This window comes from Phyllostomus discolor, chromosome 1 (genome assembly GCF_004126475.2).
Source record: "Phyllostomus discolor isolate MPI-MPIP mPhyDis1 chromosome 1, mPhyDis1.pri.v3, whole genome shotgun sequence".
NCBI classification, from domain to species: Eukaryota; Metazoa; Chordata; class Mammalia; order Chiroptera; family Phyllostomidae; genus Phyllostomus; species Phyllostomus discolor.
In genome coordinates, this window is record NC_040903.2 from 48,157,455 (window position 1) to 48,182,487 (window position 25,033).

General features: G+C 42.2%; 1 protein-coding gene and 1 long non-coding RNA gene across 2 annotated transcripts in view; one reads left to right on the top strand and one right to left on the bottom strand.

Annotated features, from left to right (window-relative positions):
- Positions 1-25,033, top strand: part of SHROOM3 (shroom family member 3) — a 278,644-nt gene that overhangs the window by 187,827 nt on the left and 65,784 nt on the right.
- On the bottom strand, positions 81-21,518 carry LOC118499845. Its single transcript, XR_004902395.1, has 3 exons — positions 21,508-21,518; positions 10,319-10,325; positions 81-1,607 (listed from the first exon to the last, which is right to left on the bottom strand). It is a non-coding gene; the product is annotated as an uncharacterized LOC118499845 (long non-coding RNA).

Genomic DNA, 25,033 nt, shown 5'->3' on the forward strand with positions numbered 1-25,033 from the left:
GCTGCACCTAGAGTAGTCAAACTCATAGAAACAGAAAGTAGGACAGTAGTTGGCAGGGGCTGGGGGACAGAGGATGGGGAGTTATTATTGAGTGAATGCAGTGTTCCAGTTTGAGACGATGGGAGAGCCCTGGAGGCAGGCGGTGGTGACGGCTGCACAGCACTCTGAATGTCCTTAATGCCACTGATCTGCACCCTTAAAAATGATTAAGATGGTAAATTTTGTATATTTCATCACAATTTTAAAAAAGCAGAAGTTGAACAAAGAGAAGATGTCATTATAATTAGTACACAAACCAAAGTGAGTATTTGATGTGATGCTTTATGAATTTCTTCTTTGGTCAGATTTCTGTAATGATGAGCCAAAGTTAAAGAGAAGTAAGTCAAACATGAGACAGGCTGCTTAAAAATTGAGACTTTGATGGCATTCTGAGGGAGCTAATTTCCAGGCCCACGTGTCCTCCTGCCTACTGGGCATACCCACTCCTGGCTCCTAGGCACATGCCCCAGACTGAGGTCATTTGTCCCATCAAAGCTGTTCTTCCTCCAGTTTTCCCCATTCTAGTAACTTGAATCTTCATCTACCCAGTTGTCCAAGCCTAAAATACAGGCATCTCACTTGACCTCCCATTTTCTGAGCACCTCCTACATCTAATTCAAATTACCAAGGCCTCTGTTGTGTCCACTCAAAGACTTGTACACAGATGTCCACAGAGGCATTATTGATAGTAGACAAAATGTGGGACAGTCCAAATGTCCATCAGCCGGTAAATGGATAAATAAGATATGGCATATATAAAGTGGAATGCTGTTTGACAATAAAAAGCAATGAACTATTGAAATATGCTACAGTGTGGATGAATCTCAAAAACAATATGCTAAGTGAAAGAAGCCGGACACAGAAGATAACATATTGTGTTTCCATTTATTTGAAATATCTGTAAAAAGCAAGTCTATAAAGACAAACAGCAGAGCAGTATTTGCCTGGGTCTAGGGGTGGGAATGGGGATTAGGCACGAGGGAGCATTTTGAGGTGACAGCGATGTCTGAAAACTGTAGACTTTTAAAAAGCTAATATTTTATTTGAAAAATAACTTAGGTATTTTATTTTGAATCAAATGGATTTGTTATGGAAAGGATGCAAAGAAGCATGACTATTTAAATCAATAGATTTTAAAGGTTTCAAGAAAGATTAACAAAGCCTATGCAGCCCACTTCCCAATTTCCTCCCCATGTGCTCCTCTCTTTAACCCGCTCCAGCCCTACTCTCTTTGTTCAACAAATATTTGATCACCTATTATGTGCCATACACTGTCCTAGGTGCTTGAGATTTAGTAAACAAACCCAGCAAAAAGCCCTGCCGTCAAGGAGCTTACATTCTGGGGTGCAAAGACAACTACATCACCTCCAGGCTGCATTTCCATGGCTGTGTCCTAACTGGTCTCTGGCCTTGCTCCTTTCCATCGATGGCCACAGTAGGCAAAGAGATCCTTTTAGAATACAAATCTGATCCTGTCCCTTTGCCTAAAATCTTCCAATGCTTTCCTGTTGCCTTTTGAATAAGCTTCAAACTCCCTACTAGGACCTGACCAGATCTGCATGTCCAGGCTGTGTCTGCCCCCTCAGCCACTTCCTCCTCTGTGCTCTCATCCAGTCATACTGGTTTCTTCTCATTCCTGCATTCTGCTGGGCTCTCTTCCCTACATTCTGTTTACCCAGCTAACTCCCATTCATTCTCCAGACCTCAGTTTAGAATCCTCTCATAATTTCTCAGTTCTGGTTTAGGATGCATTCCTGTAGCACTCTAGCCTGCCAGACAGACTTCATCACACAGCACCTATGCCAAAGTAGTTGCTCAATAAAACATGGATGCTAGCCCTGACTGGTGTGACTCAGTGGATTGAACACCATCCTGTGAACCAAAAGGTCACCAGTTCAATTCCTGGTCAGGGCACATGCCTGCGTTTTGAGCCAGGTCCCCAACTGGGAGTATACAATTGGTGTTTCTCTCTCTCTTTCTCCTTCCTTCCCCTCTCTAAAAAAATAAGTAAATAAAATCTTCTTTTAAATGCATGCTGGATGAATAAACATCAAGGGAAACAGGTTTAGTTGGCACTGACATTTTTAGTTATGTGATGCCATAGCCTCCACACTTAAGGAAAAGAGTGTTTTTCAGATTTTTTCTGATCTAAGAAATAGGAGCTCTCTCAATGATTTTCATGAAGGATACGGTGAGAAAGTCAAGATGAGTTATCCCTTTAAAAAAACATAGTAAGATTCTCTGACGTAACTGCATACGTGGGGCTAATATTAATAAAGTGACATTCATCCCTGGTTGGTGTGGCTCAGTGGATTGATTGCTGGCCTATGAACCAAAGGGTTGCTAGTTCAGTTCCCAGTGAGGGCACTTGTTTGGGTTTCAGACCAGGACCCTATTGGGGTGCATAAGACGCAACCACACATTGATGTTTCTCTCCATATCTTTCTCCCTCCCTTCCACTCTCTAAAAATAAATAAATAAGCAAACAAAGAAACAAATAAGTGATATTCATACAAAGCTGAGCTTATTTGGCTAAAATAAAGTAAGGTAATATATTTTCAGAGAGAAATAAAACAGGAAAAAAATAATCTATCCCTACTGTTGGCATTTAGGATTATTGTTTCGACTGCCATATGTCTTAAATGTTTTGATCAGATTCTTCTTACTGTAAATTATTCTGTTACTTCAAGTTAGGAACAAAGAAAAGAAAATACGAATTACCGCCCTCTCCAGCCTGTGTTGATAGGAACAGTAAGCGCAAACTGTGTGAAAAGTTCCCAGCTTTAAAATTTATTTTCTCCCCAAAGAAAAGCTACCTTTATTTCATTATTTTTTAAAGCATACATGGGTTTTAATTTGGTGAGAAAATATCCTTGCCATTAAGAGGATTCTGCCTCATTACCTCTAATAAAAAAGCCTTCCTCTTAACTTTGTGGAACTAAAGGAAGCATAAATTAAAATAACATTTGTTGTTTGTTGCTTTGATCAACAAACACCCATCTCCAAAAGAAAACACTCTAAACTAGGCCACATGGAAAATACTTGTTTCCCTAAAATCAATCAATGCGTATAAATAGCTCAGCCTCCAAACTGGATAAGAAAGGAAAAAATGGGATGGGGATAGGCGGAAGAATTAGGAAGGAAATTGGGTTGGGGTTGTGAAGTTCTTTATTTTGCTTGTTGCCATGACTGTCCTCAACTGTGAGTTCTATGACTCTCAGACTTTTGACTTAGAATCAAGTAGTAAGGACTTACTGTAACCTGTTGTTTGGACTTGCCATTACCCATTATATATGTAATTTTTAAAATATTCAGTTGGCCAATGGTTCAGAAAGAGGAAGACTCACACTTTTCCTCTCTACTTCTTCAAACTCTTACATCTTTCTCTTTTTCTCCCTTTTGTCCACATAAAGAGAAAGCATATCTATGTATAATTGTGAGGCAGCTAGCTAAGAGGGAAAAAAAGGGAAGAGAAGGAATAAAATAGTAGCTAAAGGAGCAGTAATGCATTTTCCTCTTCAGAAGGTATTTGGCCATTTTCTTCTTTTTCTTGTTTTTTAACATTTTAAGTTTTTTTTTTTTTAATTTTCAATTGAGGTAAAAAACACATAGCATAAAATTTACCAACTTAACCTTTATAAAGTGTATAGTTCACTAGTGTTAAGTATATCACATTGTCATGCAAGAGATCTCCAGAACTTTTTCTTCTTGCAAACTGAAACTGTAAACCCATCGAACAGCTTCCCAGTCGGTGCCTACTTTACTGTTGTTTTCAAATTAGAATGAAATAAATGGACTCTTCTGATTCTGTATAATGTCTTCATTACCCCATATGTTAGGGAAGGGAAAACATTCTGTCTTTTACGTAAGGTAAAAGATAGATACCTGTCTTCCAAGAGCAGTGATCACTGTTTACATTTCTCTAGGTTACTTGTCTTTTCCCCTCTCCTACACATTCTAAGATAAGGGAAGCACGGAACAAATCCTATCCTTGAACCTTTAGCAGACCTGCCTGTCTAACTCTCCTCCTAACCTGGGGATGGGAGGTGAGTTGTTCTCTAACCACATAGAACCATCTCCTTTCAACTCAAATTTCCAGAAGCTATTTCCTCCTACCCACCGAGCCTCCCCATTCTCCCCACTCCAGCAACTGGGACACACTGGTCTCTTGTCTCACATTTCACACCAGCTGCCAGGGTCCTGACTTGGGTTGGCTCCAGTTTTCTGAAGCCTGGCAGTGAGTTAATAAGAAAACCAGGGATGTAAATCACGGGCTCAGACAGTTTCCTCTGGGGGAAACTTTAGGTTCCCATCAGATCTTTTGATTCCAGTACACGAAGAGGAGACCAATGCTGCCTTCAGACACAAACAGGAATACAGACCCAAGATACACAAAGGCGGGTACAGGCAGGGAGTGGGAGGGAAGCTCAAAGTCAAGATGCTTAGCTCAGGCTTTCATTCTTCTGCCTGAAACACATCCATTGAATGAAGAGTGGGGATCTAATGCTAGATTTAAAAGAAAATTAGCAGAATCCTGAATCTGGTAGTTCCAATACTGATTAGGGAAGGGTTCTCACTGGATAATTAGTAATGTGTGTTACCACTGGTATTTCTAAAAGCAAGTTTTAAAGCACTTTTTGGTTTGTGAGGCTGGCAGTTCCAAAACTCTGGTGGATCATTCACCAGGCATCTGTTCTCTAGCATGGCTGCACCAGACACTGTGGAGTCTCAGGTGAGCACTAAAGATGTGCTCCTGGCCCTCCAGAATCTCGCCATCCAGGTGGAGCGTATTACAGCAGAGAAGGCTGGGGGCTGATGACAGGCTGAGGATCAAAGTCAAGGCAGCCTAAAGTTCTCTCTAAGGGACAGGACAAAGTAAATGAAGCACTCAGCAGAGTGCCTGAGACACAGCATTCAATAAATGAAAGTTGTTGTCAGTGACAAGAATGATGATAGTATCATCCAGACATTCACCCAGGAGTAGCCCTGATTGGGAAGACAGGGCATACATAGAACAAATAATGCTTCATAGTCATATATAATAAGCACCGAAATTTGGCTCATAAATTTGGGGGTAGGGGAATGGCTGAAGCATTTGGGGAATGGTCTTGAAAGATTGGGCCTTGTATAAACAAAGAGAGACAAGAACAGCCCGGACCCAAACGGCGAGATGATGGGTGTGTGCACAGTGGTCTGAGAGCAGTAGCTGACTCGACACTGACGTGTGCTCCACACCTGGGCCTCAGAGGTGAGCCAGGCTCAGTCCCTGCGCCTGGAACACTTTCAGGCCAGGAGGGGAGGTTTTCGTTTTAATGGTGCCAATAGCTCTGTTTAAGGTAAAATATGATAAGGGCTACAGTAGATGATTGAATAATATATTTCTGAGCATTTAAAAAAGAGAGAAACTGCTTTTGGTTAAGGATCAGAGAAGTTTCCTCGAGAACAAAATGTGTTTTACAGGTCCTAGGAAAGGAATACATTCTTCAGGTCCTAGGAGATGGGCTAGAATTTCCTTAGTAGAGACTGGGGTTGAGGAAGGAATCCCAGCCCAGACAAAGGGACATGTGAATGAAGTGCTGAGGAGGGAAACCAGGGCACGCTTGCAAAATGGTAACTATTGGACCCATGAAGTGTAGGTAGAAAAACTCTGTCCCATATAGCTGAATCACTAAGGATGGAGTCAGGTCAAGTGCCCTTCATTTGGAAAAAGACATAATTTTTAAAGTTTCCATTTACTGAGGGAAAAGATCATTCTGGAGGGATCTGGGGCTCTGCTCCTCTGCCATAAGATTGATGAGGCCAAAGGGGTCCAAGGAGCTTTCTCTTTCTCGGTGCTCTGAGTGGCAGTGAAGTCTTTCCCTGCAGAGAGTGGGAGCGCCCACTTTCCTTCGCCCTCTAGGAGACCACAAACACCTGTCTTCTCACTAAAGTACTGTCAGCTGCAGCGTCATCTTGGTCCTCCAAGGTGGTAGAAGGACGGGGCAGGGGCTTCCGAGTCAGGCAGACCTCTTTCATTCCTCATTCTGCCCTTTGTTTGCCTTTGGAACTCAGCAAGTGCCTTAAAATCGGAGCTTCATTTTCTCTCCAAATACAGAACTGCTCATTGGTACCTTGACGCGTTATTGTTAAAACTAGAAATAAGGTCTATAAAGCCCAAGGTTCGGTGTGGGACTAACACTGGGCACAGAATAAGCGGGGGCTGCTACTGTTGCTGGTGGGCTGCGGCTCAGCTCTTCGGGTCTGCCCCGGGACTCGGCAGCCCGCAGCCTGTGGCGTCTGCCCAGGACCCTGTGATCTTCTTGCCTCACCCAACACAGGCGCACTTTGGACACCTCCCAAAGGTGTGGATTGTAAGAACTTTCCAAATAACTTTTCTCTCCCATCTTATCTGCTGGCTCCTAGGCGGGAGTACTAAAGAATGCGGAATAACACTGACTTCCGGCTCAGAGCAGAACGGTTCCCTGAACACCTGCTGGGGGAAAGTTGTGCTTCAAAGCAAGTAAGCTGGAAAGTAAAGAAAAAAAATGTTAATGTTCAAGTGTAAACTATAACTGTGTCACTTCAGGCAAATGAAAGAGATTCTAGAAAAGGAACTATTAGCATGATGCCAGGGTGGCCAGAATCTTTCTTTAAAGCAAATTGTTTGCAGGGTTTTTTTTAAAATAAGGGGAGATAAACTGCCTTCTTTAAGTCAATAGTTAAAGTGAGACTGCCAAAAAAGAGTAACAGGAGCCACATTTAATTTCTGTTTTTCTTTTGAGAGCCAGAGAGTTAGCACTTCAAGACCAATGATGCTGCCAACTTGCTGGTGGGAAATTTATTTTCAAAATTAGGTTTACAAATGAAGATAAGGTTGTTGCTCTTTTTTTAAGCCTAAAGCATCAAACAGGATTTAACCCTTTTTGAAAAATATGTAGACATTAAATACCCTATTATCTAAGCCTCAGTAGCAGTTAATCTTCAAAGTAAGTCATCTGCATTTCAAAAATACCAATTCATTTTCACCCTAGCAACTTTTCTTGGTTTTATCTCCAGAAGTTAATACTTCTGCAGCACCTTGGGCTGTTCTTAAAGCAGTGTGGGGTAATGTTGATTCTATTTAAATATTTTAAATATCTCTATGGAGTCAAGACTTCATATACACAGTCTAAGGGAGAAACTTAGCCAGTAGAATAAGTATCTTCGTGTCATAAATAAAATTAGTAAGATGTCCTTTTTGAAAGGCCTAAAATTCTGATGCAATGCAGAGACCAGAAGTGCCAAATCAATGACCACTAAAAAAAGAAGTAATTTTGGTTTTGTTGTGCATTGTCATGAAGAAATTATTGGTGTGTTTGATGAATTCTCTTAGCAAGGGAAGCAGCTCTTTGTAATACATAGGTCGTGGGTTTGCAAGCAGTGGAATAACATGATACTTCTAGTCATTGAGACAGATTTCTATAGGTAGATCATTCATTCAGTCTGTGTGCCCATTTATAACGCCATCCACTTCCAGTTCTGCTCTCTCCATATGTATCACATGTTATTGGATTCACCTGCCTCAGCTTGGTTTTAAAACCCTCCACTGACTGCCCTCCAGGCATATGGGTATTTTCCATCCCAGGTCTACTCTGCCTCAGTCTTTCTCCACTTTTAGGTTTTATCTCCTGCACTGTCTCAATGGCTCTTTCTTCCTACCCATTTTCCACTTGGCCTTCAGGGAAGCAGTTTTTGTAAAACTACCGTTTGCAGGTCAGTGGCAGGAATTGGACTGATTTCCATCTCTATGCTTCCCTTTCCTCGGGGCCTCCTGAAAATTCTTATTCATCTTTATCTGCATCTTCAGAAACATGAATACTCTTCTAGAAAGAAGAAAAAGCAGTTACTGCTTCCATCAGAACATACTGGATTGTGTCCCAGAAAAGATTTCCATCCTCAGTTCTTACACTTCTCAGACACCATTAATCAAAATACTTCCAATAGTAGAAAATAATGTTCACACTTCCGCTCAGGCCCAGGTTAGGCTGAGGATGTCAGATGGCTCTGCCCTGTCTGCCTTTGCCCATGTCATCCCCCCACTTTCCCTGGGCACGTTCTCCCCAGTGACAAGGACATGCCAGTATTTGAATGCACTCCAGTTGAACCCAGGCTGTTAAGGGCCTGTCACTTGTAGAGTTTTGCCTTTCAGGATTTTGGCTGTCAGTACTCATTGTCACCTAGATCACATGTGTTTTTCCAAGAGTCAAATGACCTTCACATACCAAGCACACTTCACCTTCTTCCAGAAGATTGCTGCCCCTAACAGGAGGTGGCAGCTGTTCGTAGTTCACACCAACCCTGTTCTAAGCTTCAGGGTTAAAAAGGAAAAGCACTTTCTCCAGCACAAACAGCTACAATCACTTTTAAGCTGGGGTGGTTTAGTTGTTTGAATTGCAGACTGACCTGTACCTTTTATACAAGTGAATTTATAAAGTGGATTTTCTTACCTGAAATTTTGCTCAGTTGCCAAAATTTAAATAAATGCCATGAGTTGCAGAATTTATCATAATTCTGACATCATCATTCTCTCCCATACAAAATTAATCATGATTTTAAATGCAGCCTAATTAATAAGAGCTAAAATTCAACAAGAACTTACTTTACTCCAGGCACCATTCTAATTGCTTCATATGAGATGTTACATCTGCAACTCAGGTTCAGTTTTTAGCTCTCACTTTACAGATAAGTAAGCTCATGGAGAAGGTTCATGACCAACCCAAGGTCACATCGTAGGTTCTGTGGCCAGGATCTAAGAACTGTGCCCCCAGAGACTGTGCTCCCAGAGACTGTGCTCTTAACTATGATGCAATGCTAGCCCCCAGGGAGTGGGATTCCACATTAGGCATTATGATCAAAATCAATGAGCCCTTCCCACTCAATCTATCTTCCACATGCCACCGGGGTGACTTCTTAAAGGTATAGATCTGATCGTGATGCTGGTATAAAGTTTTAATGATTTTCACTGCCTACAAGATAAAGCCTAAATCCTAAAGATGTTCCACAAGGCTCGCTACCATCTTCTGCCTCTCCATCTGCTTCATTTCCACCTGACAGCTCCCCAGTTGGCTGGAGATATCTGATGCTTCAGGACCTTCAGACTTTCTTCCCTGACTTTTCCCCCTCGTCTTAACCTCAGTAAGCTCACGTACATCCTTCGAGACCCCTCTCAAACACCTTCTCTATACCCTTCCCTGACATAAATATCCTCTGTTCTGTTTGGTATCCTTCTGTACTGGCATCCTCTCTTCTGTACTGGTATCCTTCTCTACCAGTACATAGAACAAATGTAAAAGTAAAAATAGCTACTATTTTTTAGCTACCATGTGTTTGGCAGAGCACTGAGAATTTTGCATGATTGGTGGGCACAAATCTTGAGTCACAAACCAAAAATGAAAGACATATAACTGTTTCTTTAAAAAGAAAAGCCCTGACAATTCCTGTTTTAAGACCTCATTCAGCCAAGAAACAGAAACTTAATACCAGCCAGTTCAGCATCTCCTGCAGCTCCTGAGGTTGCAGCTGAGTTGTGAGGGGTTAGGCAGAGTCCAGGGTTGCATGTGTGTGTGTGTGTGTGTGTGTGTGTGTGTGTGTGTGTGTGTTGTGGGGAGGCCTGGTGAAGTTGCACCTCTGGTCTCCAGGTTCCATCGCCCCATCTCCCCATGCTGGTGTCTGGTCACTTCTGAGCTGGGGTAGTTGTGTCTGCAGCCTCCTCAGACCCATCAGGCATCTGTGACTGTTTGGCTTTACCAGACACTTTTGCCCCTCCTGGACCACTCTGGGCTGGGAGGATTGGAGGCAAGCGTGAGGCTCTCTCCCGCCTCGATGCACACACAGACATTTCTTTGACTACTACTCTGTGCTGGGTTCCCATTAACTCTGGGCCTGAGCCAGCTCTCAGGACTCTTGCGTGGGGTAAGGGCCCACATACTTTCTGCTTTCAAATCCCTAAGCCTATCCAGAGCTTCTATTTTGCCCCATGTAGGACTCAGAATTGCTCCAGCTTCTAACTCCCCTTCACTTGCCTCCTTTGCCCTCCTTTGTTAGTCCTAGAAAGCTGTTATGTCTGTTAGGGAGAAAAACAGGCTCTGAATAATTTAGTTTTCTTCCAGATCTTAATTCTTATGCCTAGATCCCTTTATTGTATGAGTTATGCTGAGTCATCCCCTCCTTGATCAATGAATGAATGTTCCTGACTCAGGAAAAACAGGTCTCTGAGGACATTCTATGGAGGGAGTAAGAACATGTACTATCTCACTAGTACTCCTGCCCTGCAGACACAGTCAATGACTATCTCGTATCATCTTTGCAAAAAAAACTATGGGAGGTGCAATTATTCTTATTTTACAGAGGAAAAACTGAGGCATAGTGAGATCAATTCACTTTGCACGCAGGTGGCAAGCTCTTGAAGCCAGTCCATGCTCTTGACCACCAACCACACTCTCCTTTCCCTATCACTTGGTATTGAAATAATTTCTTTAGATATCTATGTTTGTAAGTTAAATCATGAGCACCTTGAAGTCAGGGCTAGGTCCTCCTCCATCTTGATATCCCCAAAGCCTGGCAGGTGCCCAGTAGGTGGTATTTGAATTGAAATGGGTTAAGCAAGGAGAAAGAAGAGGAGGAGGAAGAGAAAAAAAGGCCGATATGAAAATGTTCTTAAGGTATCCTGAAACACCCTGAACGATACATTTGATGGTATTAGCTAAATCATATCCAGAACTGAACCCTTTTTACATTATATTGTCAGATTAGTGGAGGCATAGAAATTAATAACTTGTGTCCAGGAAAGAAAGAAGATGCACTGTCATTGGTGACCCAGCAGTAACAAGTGTGGGCCACATGCAGAGGAAAGCGGTGACCAGACCTGCTGACCATTGTCATCGGCCAATATAGCCCCCCGTGATTTTTGTCTACTTTCTAGACATTGTCCTCCAAGATGTTGGCAGTTTATAAATCTAACTTCTGGAATTTCATACCCTTCTATTAAATTTTTGTCTGAAAGCTCTTCCTATTTCACAGTATATAAATCCCTCTGATAACAAGTATCATATTTATTAGATAACATATACATCTAGGTGAAGGGTAAAGGTTTTAGGCTGTGACATGCCCCAGTTACAATCAAAGGAAGGTCTGCTGAATAGATATTTTTCTTCTTCGTAATTGTTTAAATTGCAATTTATCTTTTAAGTTTTTATTATTGGATGTTGTAACACATACTATCACACAATAAAAGTAAAACAATAAAGTTGGCATTTCCCAGCCCGCCTCTTTCAGGTAACTTCTGCTAACAACCTGGTACATGTTTTTCCTTGTGCTTTTAACATGTGTGTTCAATCACATCTTTGTGTTCATTTTTTTAAAAATGTGCTCTCCTGCCCTCCTCTTTGTCTTGTGTCTTCTAGCCACCCTCTCTCATTCTTCCCCTTTTCTCCATTCCTTCTTCACCTCTTTTCCTCTCTTTCTTCTCTATTTTTCATTTTCCACCTTTTCCCCATTCCATATTATTAGCCTTGGAGCACAATGGCTCTCAGGACCCTGAATTCATCCTCGAGATGTTGCAACGTAGCCTGAGTTTTGGGGGTGAGCTTATTTCTTTGGTTGCTGTGTTTCAGAGCCTCAGCATGAGAAAGTGAGAGGGAAGGGTGGGCAGAGTGTGAAATATTCACTTAATCAGAATTAACTTATTTGGTGGAAATATTTCAGAACTCAGGGTGCTGTTGTAATTATTAAAGTCTTTACTGGTAATTCAAAGAGTAAAATACTGTTTTTAAAAATGCCCAGATGCTATAGAAGTATTTAAAAACAAAAGGTAACCTTATATTTACCCCCGAGATTTCCTCTCCCTGTGGTCTTATTCCCCAGGAATAGTTTAGTATTTCCTTTCAGATGTTTTTTTTTTTCTGGACTTTGTTCTAAATATTTTATTTATTCATTTTTAGAGAGAGGAGAAGGGAGGGAGAAAGAAAGAGGGAGATACATCAATGTGTGGTTGCCTCTCACATGCCCCCTGCTGGGGACCTGTCCCGCAACCCAGGCATGTGCCCTGACTAGCAGTTGAACCAGCAACCCTTTGCTTCACAGTCTAGTGCCCAATCCACTGAGCCACATTAGCCAGGGCTTTGCTGGACTTTTATAACACATGTAATAAATATTATATATCATGTGTATATAGTTTTTCAGTTAACAATGTGGACATCTCTTCAGGTCACTGCAAATGGATCTACCCCTTTCCTTTTAAATGCTGCTTCACAATGAACTTAACCATTTTCTATGTGAACATGTAGGTTGTTTCCAATTTCCAGTATGCATTTCTAATCTTTCAGGCAAGACTTTCCAAACAGAATGTGTCAGTCCTTGTCTTCTTAATGACTTGAGGCTGCCGACCTGAGTGACTGTTGCATAATCATTGATACTCTTAACACTGGAAATGTCCTTTGCCTCCCACGTTTCCGTGAGGACAAAAGCTTGCCGACTACCTTCACCCTCTGAAGGTAGTTGTATAAAGTTTTGACACAGGATACTAAACCTGACCCAGTAAGCCATGCACACTGCAGTTGGGTGCTGTACTGACTTATATTTATAGTGACACACAGAATGAGTGAATTTCCCAACCTTGTCCTGCTCTCTCTCATCCTTGGGTTCTGACCTCTGTAAGATTCTGGATAATGGCCAGGTAGCCTAAAGGCCATTGCTTGGCACCTTAGTCCTGGGGCTAAAAAGAACAACAGAAAACAGAGGTGCTCTTATTGACGTGAGTCAGTTGCCAGCTGCAGAAAATGCCTTAATAAGGAGAAAGGTGAGGAAGGTGTTAGCTCAGAGGACAAGGGGGCTCGCTGGGCTCCTCACAGGAAAAGACTGTGATGGAGGATAAGAGACTACACATCGTAGGTCCTCGAATCACATCATTTTGTTATAATGTTGATGACAAGCTACAGGAACTTAACTCATGTTTATATCAATGAGCTTATGACAAAATTGGTTTTGTTATATGCCATTTTGCTTAAAGTCACAGAACCTATTGAGGATGTGAAGTAAAGACTTACTGTCACTCTGAGAAGATGAAAAGTGTTTTCCCCTTCATGTTACAATCACCCCTTCATGAAATAAGTTATTTCTCAGGTTTGGCATGGTCTTAAACATGCTTCCTTACTTTAAAATTTCATTTTACTATATTATTCACTAGGATGATTATTCACTTGTTTTTTACATTTTGCTGTGATTTGTTCAAAAAAGTTAAAACATTAAAGTGAATATTATATTAGAAGTTATATAATGTTCACATTAAACTCAAATGCCCATTTAAAAAGGAAGTACAGTATATGTTCTGCCTAATATTTTCTCTCTAAAGCAACCACCCTTGTTTCAAGTGGATCCTTTCTTGGTTGTGGGTTGTTCATATGGAATGTTACACAATCCCTAGACCTGACTGTCAATACGCAACAGATACTAACATTGTTTTTCTAATGTGTCCACATCCAAAAGAAAAGTGCAGATGAACCAGGGAATTTACTGTGTAGCTGTGACAACAGCAACTTGCTATTTTTATTGTGTTGTTGTTATTATTGTTATTATTAATATTTAGCAAAGATCCTTATGTTTCAAAGTTACAATTTTCACATTAAAACTTTATTTAAAATAACAGAAAGAACATCAAATGGAATTGGTATAAAAGCAATTGTAGACTACATTTTTAAAGATTTTATTTATTTTTAGAGAGAGGAGAAAGGTTAGAGAAAGAAAAACATTGATGCATAAGAAGCGTCAATCAATCAGCTGCCTCTTGTTCGCCCCCAACTGGGACCCTGCCTACAACCAAGGCATGTGTCCTGACCAGGAATTGAACTGGCGAACTTTCAGTTTTCAGGAGGACACCCAACCTACTGAGCAACACCAATCACCGCAATTGTAAACTATTTTTTTTCTAAAGAACATACCTATTTCAAGCTTTTTTTTGAAGATTTTATTTATTTATTTTTAGAGAGGGGAGGGGAGGGAGAGAGAAACATCAGTGTGTGGTTGCCTCTCATGTGGCCCTCACTGGGGACCTGGCCTGCAACCCAGGCATGTGCCCTGACTGGGAATCGAACCTGTGATGCTTTGGTTCACAGCCTGTGCTCAACCCACTGAGCTACGCCAGCCAGGGCTGTAGACTATTTTTAAGTGAAATGTAGTTTAGTAATTTTAAGTACAATGTCTATTACAAAACTACACTACCATAATATTGAAAAGAAGCTAAATTTATGAGAATAAGTTCAGAATCTAAATCATTATATGATTTCTGTATATAGTTTCTTTAAAGATACAACTAATTTAAAGTTTTAGGCTAATTGAAATGAAACAATTCAAAGAATAATTGCTGAATCTGGAATTTTCAGGTATATGGAAATAATCCTAAATTTCTTCAGCTTTTTGTTTGAAAAATATACTCATTCTTATAAGTGTCTCCTTATTAATTAGACCTGACAATTGTAGTGGAAAAGTGAACTTCTAAATATGTGTATAGTATGAATCAGATCATTTTGATCCTCAATTAGCATAGTCTAATTTGATGTGATTTTAAACATATCTGGGTTATCATATTCACTCAACTGAATTTTGGGTTTGTAGGGTGACAAATTGAGAGACTGGAGATGTGAATGCACAGGTGCCTGTAGCGGCAGCCTCGGCTGTCCCGCTGCCGCGCCTGTTTTTGACTCATGACCCTCTCCCATCGCCACCTTAGTGGACCTCCCGCACTTCGCTCTCACGTGGCTCTGTGCAGGCAGGTGCTGAGGCACCCCACTCTGTCGGGGACTTAGTCCAGTCTCTTTGGTCTTTTTTTCCCACCGCCCACGCAAGTGTCAGAGAATACTGGGGGTGGGGGGCGCACACATATGCCTGTTGCAAAGTATAAATTTTATGGTATGTGAATTATATCTGGATAAAAATGTTTTAAAATAATCATGACTTTAAACAAACAAAAAAGTATGCAAATAGTAGGTTCCAGACTGGCCACACAAGCTCTTGTCTCTAAGAGCAGGTTGTGTACTTTTCTCCTATTTGTTACATCTTCATAAAGGGTTTTAGCATGCTTAAAGCTTTATTTCTTGATATCTATGTCCATTTTTATTTTTATTTTTTAAAAAGAGTTTATTTACTTATTTTTAGAGAGAGGATAAGGGAGAGAGCAAGAGAGGGCGAGAAACATCAACATGTTGATGTATCACATGCTCCCAACCCAGGGCCTGGCCTGCAACTCAGGCATGTGCCCTGACTGGGAATTGAGCCGGCGATCCTTTGGTTTGTAGGCTGGTGCTCAATCCACTGAGCCACACCACCCAGAGCCTATGTCCATTTTTTAAAGTGGAACTCTCTGGATTCTAGTGTGATGCCCCATTTCTGAGAGCAGTCTTAATACTGGAACTCAAGGTCGGTGTTGCTTGACAGAGGCTGTCTTCATATTTGGCTTGGAGTTTATTCATACATATATTTGCTATGTGTAACTATCTCATGGACATTTGCCTGTTATGCTTTGTGAGGAGAGTGGACCATTTTGCAGAATTGCAGAAGGAGGACTGAGGCACCAGATGAGGGAATTTGCCCCTATCTCATGGAGAAAAATGTTAGCATAATTTCATATTGCTGTGGCGATTTCATTTCCTGTCTCACCTTTGATCCCATGAAACAGGTTCTTTTCCTTTCATCTACAAAAATCTGATGATGCTTCTAAATTACAGATACAAGTAAAAAGTAATTTTCAGAGTCCGTGGTACAATGCAAGCCCAGTGATAGACTTCACTGGCACAATACAGGCTGTGTGGGAGGTTAGACCTGAACCCCAAGTGTGCTTTTAATCACCAATTTAAAGTGATGTTCCACACAGGAGTAGAGGGACCTGTTCCACCCTTATGAGATTTCACCTGCCCCTGAGCACTTAGAAAACAAGATAAAGGAGCAGCAGGATAGAGGCCTTACCTGCTATGCTTCCAGAGCTCCTGCCTGTGTCCTCAGCTAGTATTTATTTGCACAACAATCTTGTAAGGGAGTGAGTGCAGTGTGCCTCCAAGCTGTAAGGGCTGACCACTTCATTAAAGTTTAAGTTCTGAACATCACCTTGCCTTTACCCAAAACTAGGTTCCCTGTAGGACACAAGACAGTCCACATGAGCCTCCCAGTGTGCCAAAACCCCGCTGACTGTGTCACAGGTGTGCGTATGTGTTTGGACATCCTCATGATACCATTGAAAATAAAATCTAATTTTAATAGGGGTAATACTGTACAGGGTGGGGGAGAGCCTGTGCGTGAAGATATTGGTAAAGAGGTTTATTTAGTTGTTGTTGAATTTGGCCAGGTTATAACAAAGAGCACAGACAAGTAAAGACAAGTGGTATCAACTGTAGGAGAACTAAGTTTTCCAATTCCTACCTACTTAGGCATTCTCTTCTTTTGTGTCAATTTATATATTTATTGCCTTGAAAATAGAACCTGATACTCACCCGGCACGGGAGATACCACGATCAAAAATAGAACCTGAGATTTAAAAAAAAAAACAGGGATTCTGCATGAGTAAGAAAAAATGAGGCTGCTTACAAATTCTTAATGTCTGGGGCTGACATGTGAAAGCAATTAAGAATGGTACTGGAGGGGGGCGGGTCTTAACTTCATTGAAAGAGGCTGGAAGAGCTTTTGAAGAAAGATGAATCTGAAAATAGCACCATACCTTCCTTAAGAATAACTGGCACCCTGACCATAAATGCAACACAAATGTAAATGTGTCTGAGACCCAAAAGTTTCCAAGGCTGAATCCAGTATCTCCCAGAAGGTCACAGTCCTAACCACTGAAATAATCACTTGTCTCTCATTAGAGGTGGTGCTCATGGAAACAAAAAAAGGGGCTGCGAGGAAGGTTTCGCGGATCAGCAAGAACCCGAGTCTCTGCTGTTGACTTCTACTGGAGAGAGGACACCGAGAGGAAAGGATGGTTATTTTCCTTGTAATGTGAGCTTTTTTTTTTTTTTTCGAAGCTGTGAACTTTTTACCTTGCTTCATTCATGCTTCATTTGATCAATTACTAACTGTATAGCCCCGGAAAAGTGAGCGCGCGCTTTTTAAAGTTGATATTTTACTTTTGGGTTCTTCATTTCAAAATGGGGGGCGGGGAAGAGTCGGGCACCTTTAGGGCCGTGAACTGTTCAAGGAGAGACACAGGGTGTGCGTTGGTGCTCTGTTACCAAGAGGACTCGTGGGAGCCCGACTCCTGCAGTCCGGAATCCGTTTTCAAACCTTAGGGAGCCTGCTCTGTCTTTGACATGCAAATCCGGTCCTGAGCGCCCCGGCCAATCCGGGAGGCTTCCTGTGGGATTACCTGGTGGCGGGCACCGAGCGAGCCGGCCCCTCCGGTGCGGCCTGCGGCAGGGAGGCGTGGTCGTGGGCGCCCTTGCGCCCTCCGGTCCCCGGTGCCCGAATTCAGGCCCCGGGAGCTGCGCGACCACAGTGCGCAGCGCGGCAGCCGCCGAAGCCCGGGTGCCGAGGCGCCCGCGCAGCCGAGCCTCCCATTGTTGAGCGCGGCCGAGCCGGCCAGCGAAGATCCGCGCTGCCTCCGCGCCGCCTCCTCCCAGTGGTGGAGAGGTTTGAACTTGGCGTCTGCCTGGAGTCCGGCACGGCCCTGGGGGCAGGGGGCCGGTGTCCGCCCCGCGAGCGGCAATGGTGAGTGCGAAGCTCGGGTCTGCTTCCCCTGGCCAGTGGCGGGCTGCTGCCTCTGAAGGAGGGTGGGAGGGTGCCCGCCACCTACTTTCTAAAGGGTGTCTATTTCCCTCCCTGCGGCGACTCAGGAGACCGGGTCTGTGGGGACGGGTCCCAGGGTTGGCTCTCACTGCGGCCGGCCTGATGGGGGGTGGGGGTAGGTGGCGCGTTCCGAGGGTCTCCTGACACTTCTGGGTCTTGGTGTTTTGTTTTTTGGGGTTTTTTGTTGTTGTTGTTTTATTGGATTGGCAGAAACTGCCACTCCAAGAAGAAAATAATTGCAGATCATTGACAGCATGGAAACTTTTCAGAAGAAATGATCTGTGAAATATTTTAATTTTGATAAATTGCTTCCCACGAGAGCTCCCACTGAGTTTAGAACGGCTTGACTTTCTTCATTTGACTGGATTCGCTTTTGTAGGAAAGGTCCCAAATGGGCTTCGAAAGGCGCGCCTGCCCCCCCTCCCACTTGTGCCAGATATTAAGGCAAATTTTTAAAAGGTACGTTCCACGGTCATGTAGGGAAAATTAAATCGTGAAAATGAAAGTATATCTGACACATGCTCTACTATGAGTTGACAGAGGGATAAAAGGGCTTTGCTGAAGGATGGGGGAAGAGCTCATGAAATTTCAGTATATCAAGCATCCTGTGGGAGTGGGCTGGGGTGTGTCAGTCTCTTTCCCTCAAGTATTTTAGTATTATTGGGTTTTTGTGTTAGTTAGTTTTTAAATCATAGTGTTGTGGTGGTGCACTTCTGTGCACCCAGGCTTTTGGACTGGGAGCAAAAGATCGCCCACAGGCACGTAATCTCCATGGAGAGATTGCTGTGAGATATCAGAGTGAGACAGGAAATCTTAGCACAGAGGCTTCTAAAGATAGTTATGTGGTTTTTTGTATTGCTAATTGTTAATATTGAAAGGTTAGTTCAATGATCATTTCCAATTAAAAGCATGGTCAGATATATGGCTAAATTTCCTCCCCAAATAATTCCACCAGACGTTGTTTTGGATTTTAACTAATTCTGATTGATATTTTTGTTTTTTAAAATATCTTTTTTTTCCTGATTATAAAACTATTACATGACCATTGCGGAAAAGGTGCGATATACAGGAGTGTGAAAAAAGTGAAGTTACCCTTAACGACAACGTTTATGAGCTGTTTGCTGAGGCCCAGTTTTTATAGAAGCCTCGTCATTTGAAAACTTTGAGCTATGGATATTTTTAAAGATTGCTAACAAACCTGGTTAGGCACTAAAACTAGTGACTGGCAAGGAAATAAACTTGTATTTTAAAAAAATGTTATAACCTACAATAACCTATTCACATGGTTTCATGGAACAGAATTTACTGTGGCAATGTCTCTTGAATCAACTTCCCACATCTGTTCCTGACAAATGGTTTCTGTTTGCATAGGCTGTTTGGTAAATACGTCTCTCTGACATTTAAGGCAAAGGACCCAAGCACATACCCCTTTCCAGTGCTTGTAGCTAGGCTCATAGAGTTAATATTTTTATTGGTTTCTACATCAGAACTTCCTCACCGTATGCTTGATAAAACCCTGGAGAAGGTTACCAAGGGATGTTGCAGAGAATTTACTTCCCTGGAGACGTTAAGAATAGGATAAACATCCATCTGCCTAGGATGGCTTCAGTGCAATGCTGCCTGGGTTTAGGATGACTAGGTCACCTCTCAGAGCCCAAATTGAGGAATTCTAAATTTATTTCAGTCCTCAGTAACCTGAGGCCAACGAAAATAATGATTGCCCCAAAGCACCTGAGTCTAGTATGAGGCAAAGCTCTGCTTTGATAACAAAGATTCTTTCTTTGGTCAGAAAGATTTAAAATTTCCTCTAGGACAGTATAAATTCTGTGATTTAAAGCAAATGAATGAAATGATTTATGGGAGTTAAAGGTCCTGCCTCAAAGGCAGGAAGGGGTTTATTGAGATTAACCCCTGAGATGAGGATGGTACCCCTGAGACCTCTCTCCCCTTTGGACCCAATGTTCTTTTCATTATGCTATCTTATGTGTTAAACCTGGTTACATCTTTACATTAACATTTTACTTTCTCCTCAAAATGTACTCTTGACTTTTCATTTTCAATGTAGAAACCATGTGGCATCTCTGCCAAAACCAAGTATGCCTGCAACTTGTGTTGAGGCCGCCCCCCTGGGCTCCAGCGGTGCTGCTGTTTCGCTTGCTTCTTTCAGAAGGTCAGGATTTCATGGGTTGCTGCTTCCTCCGCCCTCCTGGTTGACAGAAGGATCCTGTAATTCTAACCACTGGGTGACCTCAATTGCAGTGACACCTTCCTCCCTTTCCATGGTGTCACTTGATCAGGAGCAGCCACCCCTCTTTCTTCCTGCAGGATCACTGGGAGGGGTTCACTTTCTAGGAAAGGTCATGTCAAAAAGAAAATGGGGAAGTCAGGAGTCTCCTGGCTGGACAGTTTTTCACCGGCTTGAATGAAGGAGCAGTGCCTCCACTTCACAGCCTCCGGCTTGTCTTATTTTTCCACGCATGTCAAGCATGTTTTCCTCTGCTATAGTAACGCTATAGAAGGGATAGGAACACAGTAGGGACAATGGTCATTCATTTGTGCAGCAAACATTTACTATGTAGGAGGGAGCCCAGGAACTGGAAATGGGTTCTTTGCCCTCAGGGAACTTGTTGTATAAGAGGAGAAATCAAACATGTTAATGAGCCGGGGCATTTCTGAGGGAGGTAAGAACCTGGTACAGAGTTAAGAACTTAGGTTTGTTATAGTGAAACACACACCAACCCTATGACCCAACATTTTCACACCTAGCTATTCACTTAAGGTAGATGAGCACAAATGTCCACAAAATGACTTGTAAAGAATGTTCATAACAACTTTATTCATAATTGTGTACATCTGGACCCAACCCTAAGTTCATCAATAGGAGAATAGAGAGACTGTGGTATATCCATACAATGGAATACTACTCAGTAATCAAAAGGAATGAACTTGTGATATGTACAAACACCTGGGTGGCTCTCACGTCAAACTGAAAGAAGCTAGGCACAAAAGAATACAGAAGCAATTCTGGTTATGAAGGACTAGAATGGGCAAAAATATGACAGCAGAAGTTAGTGCTTGCCTCTGGGCATGGGGGTCTGACTGAAAAGATGTAAGCAGAGATTTTCTGGAGCAATGGAAATGTTCTGTGTCTTTTTTTTTTTCAGTGATAATTACATAGCTGTCCACAATTATCAAAATCCATTGAATCAAACATTTAAGACCTATGTACTTTATTGTATGCAAAGCATCGGTTCAATTAGAAAAACTTAGGTTCTAGAGATCGACAAGGGTACACATCCCATCTCTGACTCTAGGTTTATATTACCTTGGGCAAGTTATTAAATGCCCCTGAGCCTGAAAGCACTGGATAATAATAAAATATCTCCTTCATAGGGTTATTGTGTGGATTAAGTTATTATAGATAATGAAAGTGTTCAGCTTGGTCAGAGAAGTCAATTAAATGTCAGCTAATAATTCCATGCACTGTGATGAATTTAATATGTGGTTTTGGTGTTAATATAAAATTAATTGCATTTTTTATGAAAGCCATCTTATTTACTATTATCAAGGATCTTATAACATATTAACCAATACCCTTAGCATTATATGTATCTTCTTTTTAATGGGTCATTTCTTGAGGTTGTAGGGAATTTAAGTAAGTTCTAGCCTACCTGAGCAAAGTACCACCAGGGCTTTGCTTTGCCAGCACAAGTACACCCTAAAGAGTGGAAATACCCACTCGGCAAACCCCTCTGCTTTTGACAACTGATTTAATGATACTAGTTGAAGCTGAACTCCCAGACGAGACTCATAGCATCCTCTGGGAATCCAGGTAAAAAAGGGTTACATATTATATCCTGTTTCCAAAGCTGTAGGTGAAAAACAACTCTTGATCTCTGTATCAAATTAATATTGTGATTTTTAAGAGGCAAATTATATAACTTGAATTTTCAGCAAAATACTTTGGACAGAGTGGTAAATAAAATACAGAAATTTACTTAATTAATTAAGCTTCAACTATTTTTAAGTTCAAGAAAGTGTTTGGCAAAGACCTTTTATATGCTTTGCCAGCTCCAGGAGTCATTTTATCGTTGGGTTGGAGTAATTCATTCAGTAAAACATCAGCCATTTACTGAGAACATTGTATTAGCCTCTGAAATACAATAATGAATAATAAGATATTTTACACTCAGGAGTTCATAGACACCCTGACTGAGCATAAATGCATATCGAGTTTTCTTGGAATATTTGTCAGAGCAGAGGGCTCTGTCTTAGGCTAGTCTTTTTCTGTTTCTTTTTTTTTTTCCTTTTTAAAGCCTCCTATTTGTGGTAGAATTTTAAATCCTAGTTCTTTTTCACTGGTATTATTATTTTAGATTTTATTTATTTATTTTTTTAGAGAGGGAGGGGAGGGAGAAAGAGAGAGAGAGAGAAACATCAATGTGCGGTTGCTGGGGGCCGTGGCCTGCAACCCAGGCATGTGCCCTGACTGGGAGTCAAACCTGCAATGCTTTGGTTTGCAGCCTGTGCTCAATCCACTGAGCTACGCCAGCCAGGGCCACTGGTATTATTTTATTAAACATCAGAGTTTCTTGCTGATGTTTTCCCTTGTTATTTATCACTAAAAATAACAACAACCACAAAATGATCTTACAAATGAAGGCAACTTAGTGTGACATAAAAGTCTTAGACTAAGGAGCCCGCATGACTGAGGTGTGAGTATGAATTCCTCTACTTGCTAGTAACTTAGGTCAAATTCTTAAATTCTTTAAGCCTGAGTTTCCTCATATGCAAAAAAGGTGATAATAATACCTTAAAAGAGGTATTAATACTTATCAGATTAAGGCTCTTATAAGGATTAAATGACCAAATACATGTAAAAATAAGTAGCTTAGCACCTGGTGGGTGTTAATTTCTAATATTTATTATTTGCTAAGTGTGGAGAACTGTCTGAAACTCTTGTATCTTCCTCACACCCCTGTGAGGTAAGCACTGCTATTGTCTCCTTTTAAAGGTGAGGAAACCAACACAGACAGGATAGGCATGGAGGTGCGAAGGTTGGAACCTAACAAGATCTTGCTTCTCAACTGATGAGGTTCATAATAGATGTCAGTTACTTTTCCCTTTTAGGTAAAATAATTTTTTTTTCATTACTGTAAGGAGACAGGAACATCAATAAGTGCCCTCCCCTCCTTTATGGGCTGCCTGCAAGTGAGCGGTGGTGGAGGAGGAACTGATCGACTCCTGAGTGTGTTCATAAATGGTCGTGGGTCTACTTACTATCATATGGCTGGGGTGGGGGTGCGGCGAGGGGGATTGCAGGAGAGGTGTTAATGAACTTGTCACATTCTTTCCCCAGCCCTCAAAAGTCTGCCAGTCAGTGGCTTTCTCGGACATTGTCCTTTACCCTCTACCCCAGGGACTCCAATTAAAAAGTCAATTTGTGAACAAAAAAATGTGGAGAACCAGGCCACCTGTTAGGATTTGGCGGAAACCTGGCGAAGCCCATTTACGGATTGACAGAGACGTGATGTTATCTTGGTGTCCACAAGGAAGCTGAGGAATGTGTGAGAAATGTGCTCGGGGCCCTGTAATAGTTAGAGGTAAAGTAAGCTATCGGACCCAGGATAATCTGTACTTCCTATTTCTGTTGGCATTTCCTCAACTGCCAGATCCTGGAGAATGCTGAGCTAGAAAACATAAGTAAAAAATAAATCCCAGGTGGTAGGTTGAAAACTCTATTGATTTGATGAAGACATAAGTCACATTGGCCAGTATTATTAAAATAATGTATAGGAGCCCAGAGGGAAAATGTAGTTAAAAAAATATACAGACATGACCTCCTATTTAGATCTGAGCCTTTTTACTTAATCCCAGTAAGATGCTCTATATTAAAGTTCTGGACATCCAAGCCTCTCATTTGCAGTGAGGATAGACACCAGAATCTCAGGATGCTTCTTCAACCACCAAAGTGGTACCAGGTCTATTTACAGACATATCAGAGACCCCCTCCCCCACCCCACGCCTTGAACGGTGGTGGAGGTGCTGCTGGAGGCGATGGGCTGAATGAAGCCAGGCCCCCTTTGCAAAGTGCTCTTGCAGCCCTATATTAGAAGGAATGTCACTGTGTGTATTTGAACTTCTGTCCATCCAAGTAAGCCCCATTATCTCAGGGCAAAATTACTGGCAGACAAAGTTCTTGTAGGGCTCTGCTCTCTGAAGGGGAGAGAAGAAACCTGGAGGGAAAACCTGCCAGGATCTTAGCTCTGGTCATCCCCGACCTCTCGAGGCTGCTTCGCTATGTGCAAGCTCCACTTGTCTCTTACTCTGACTCACAAGTTATGTGCATGGCTAAAGTTAGGGGAATTGCAGGACTGTCACTTGAAGTCCCTCTCTGCCTCTTCACCATTGCCTCCAGCCTCTTTCCCTCAACTTAAAGCCCTTTGTGAGGGTTCCCATGGTTACCTCTTTACCACTCGCAGCTGGAATGCCATAGTGAGAGGAGGCCGCCTCCCCTACTGAGCCAGGTCTGGCTGGGCTGGAGGCCACTGATCTGCAGCTGGATCTGCAGCTGGATTCGTGACATGAGGTCACAGTCCACTACCTTCTCTTTGTCGTGGGTTCGGTACCTTTCCCAAGCCTGGTGTGTTAGGGCTGCAGTGGGAGGGGAGACAAGGGATAATGTACAACTCAGGGTATTTCCTGCCTACGCTGGCCTGGCCTGGCCGTCCCAGCACCTGCCACATTCCTGCCTGATGCCCGCCCCTTCTGTGTGTTGGTGCCCTGTGCAGGAGGAAGCCCAGTACATAAAACTTCTTTACCTGCATTCCCCTCAGCTGGCTCTTGTTCCCAATACCATGTGTTTATGGGTTAGTTGACAATAACAAGCAAAGGCTCTGGGCTGGAAGGAATTTGGTATCACAGGCAGGTTTTCATCCCAGCCTGGAAGACCAGGCAGGCCCCGGGAACTGGGGAATTGTATGGGGACTTGAGGCTCAAAATGTGAACACAGCTAGCTAAGAGTTTGTCTTGAAGCTCTCTCCTGCGATACTGTTTGGGGGCTTAAATTCCTTCTCATCTGCAGTCCAACTGACCCCAGAGTTAACCCAGAAATTCTAACTACAGATGAAAATTAAATAGTCCTGGTAGTGAGGGTAAGAAGTAGTAGTCACCAATGGAAGCCACCAAAAATCATCATTTCTGAGCAAGAAAA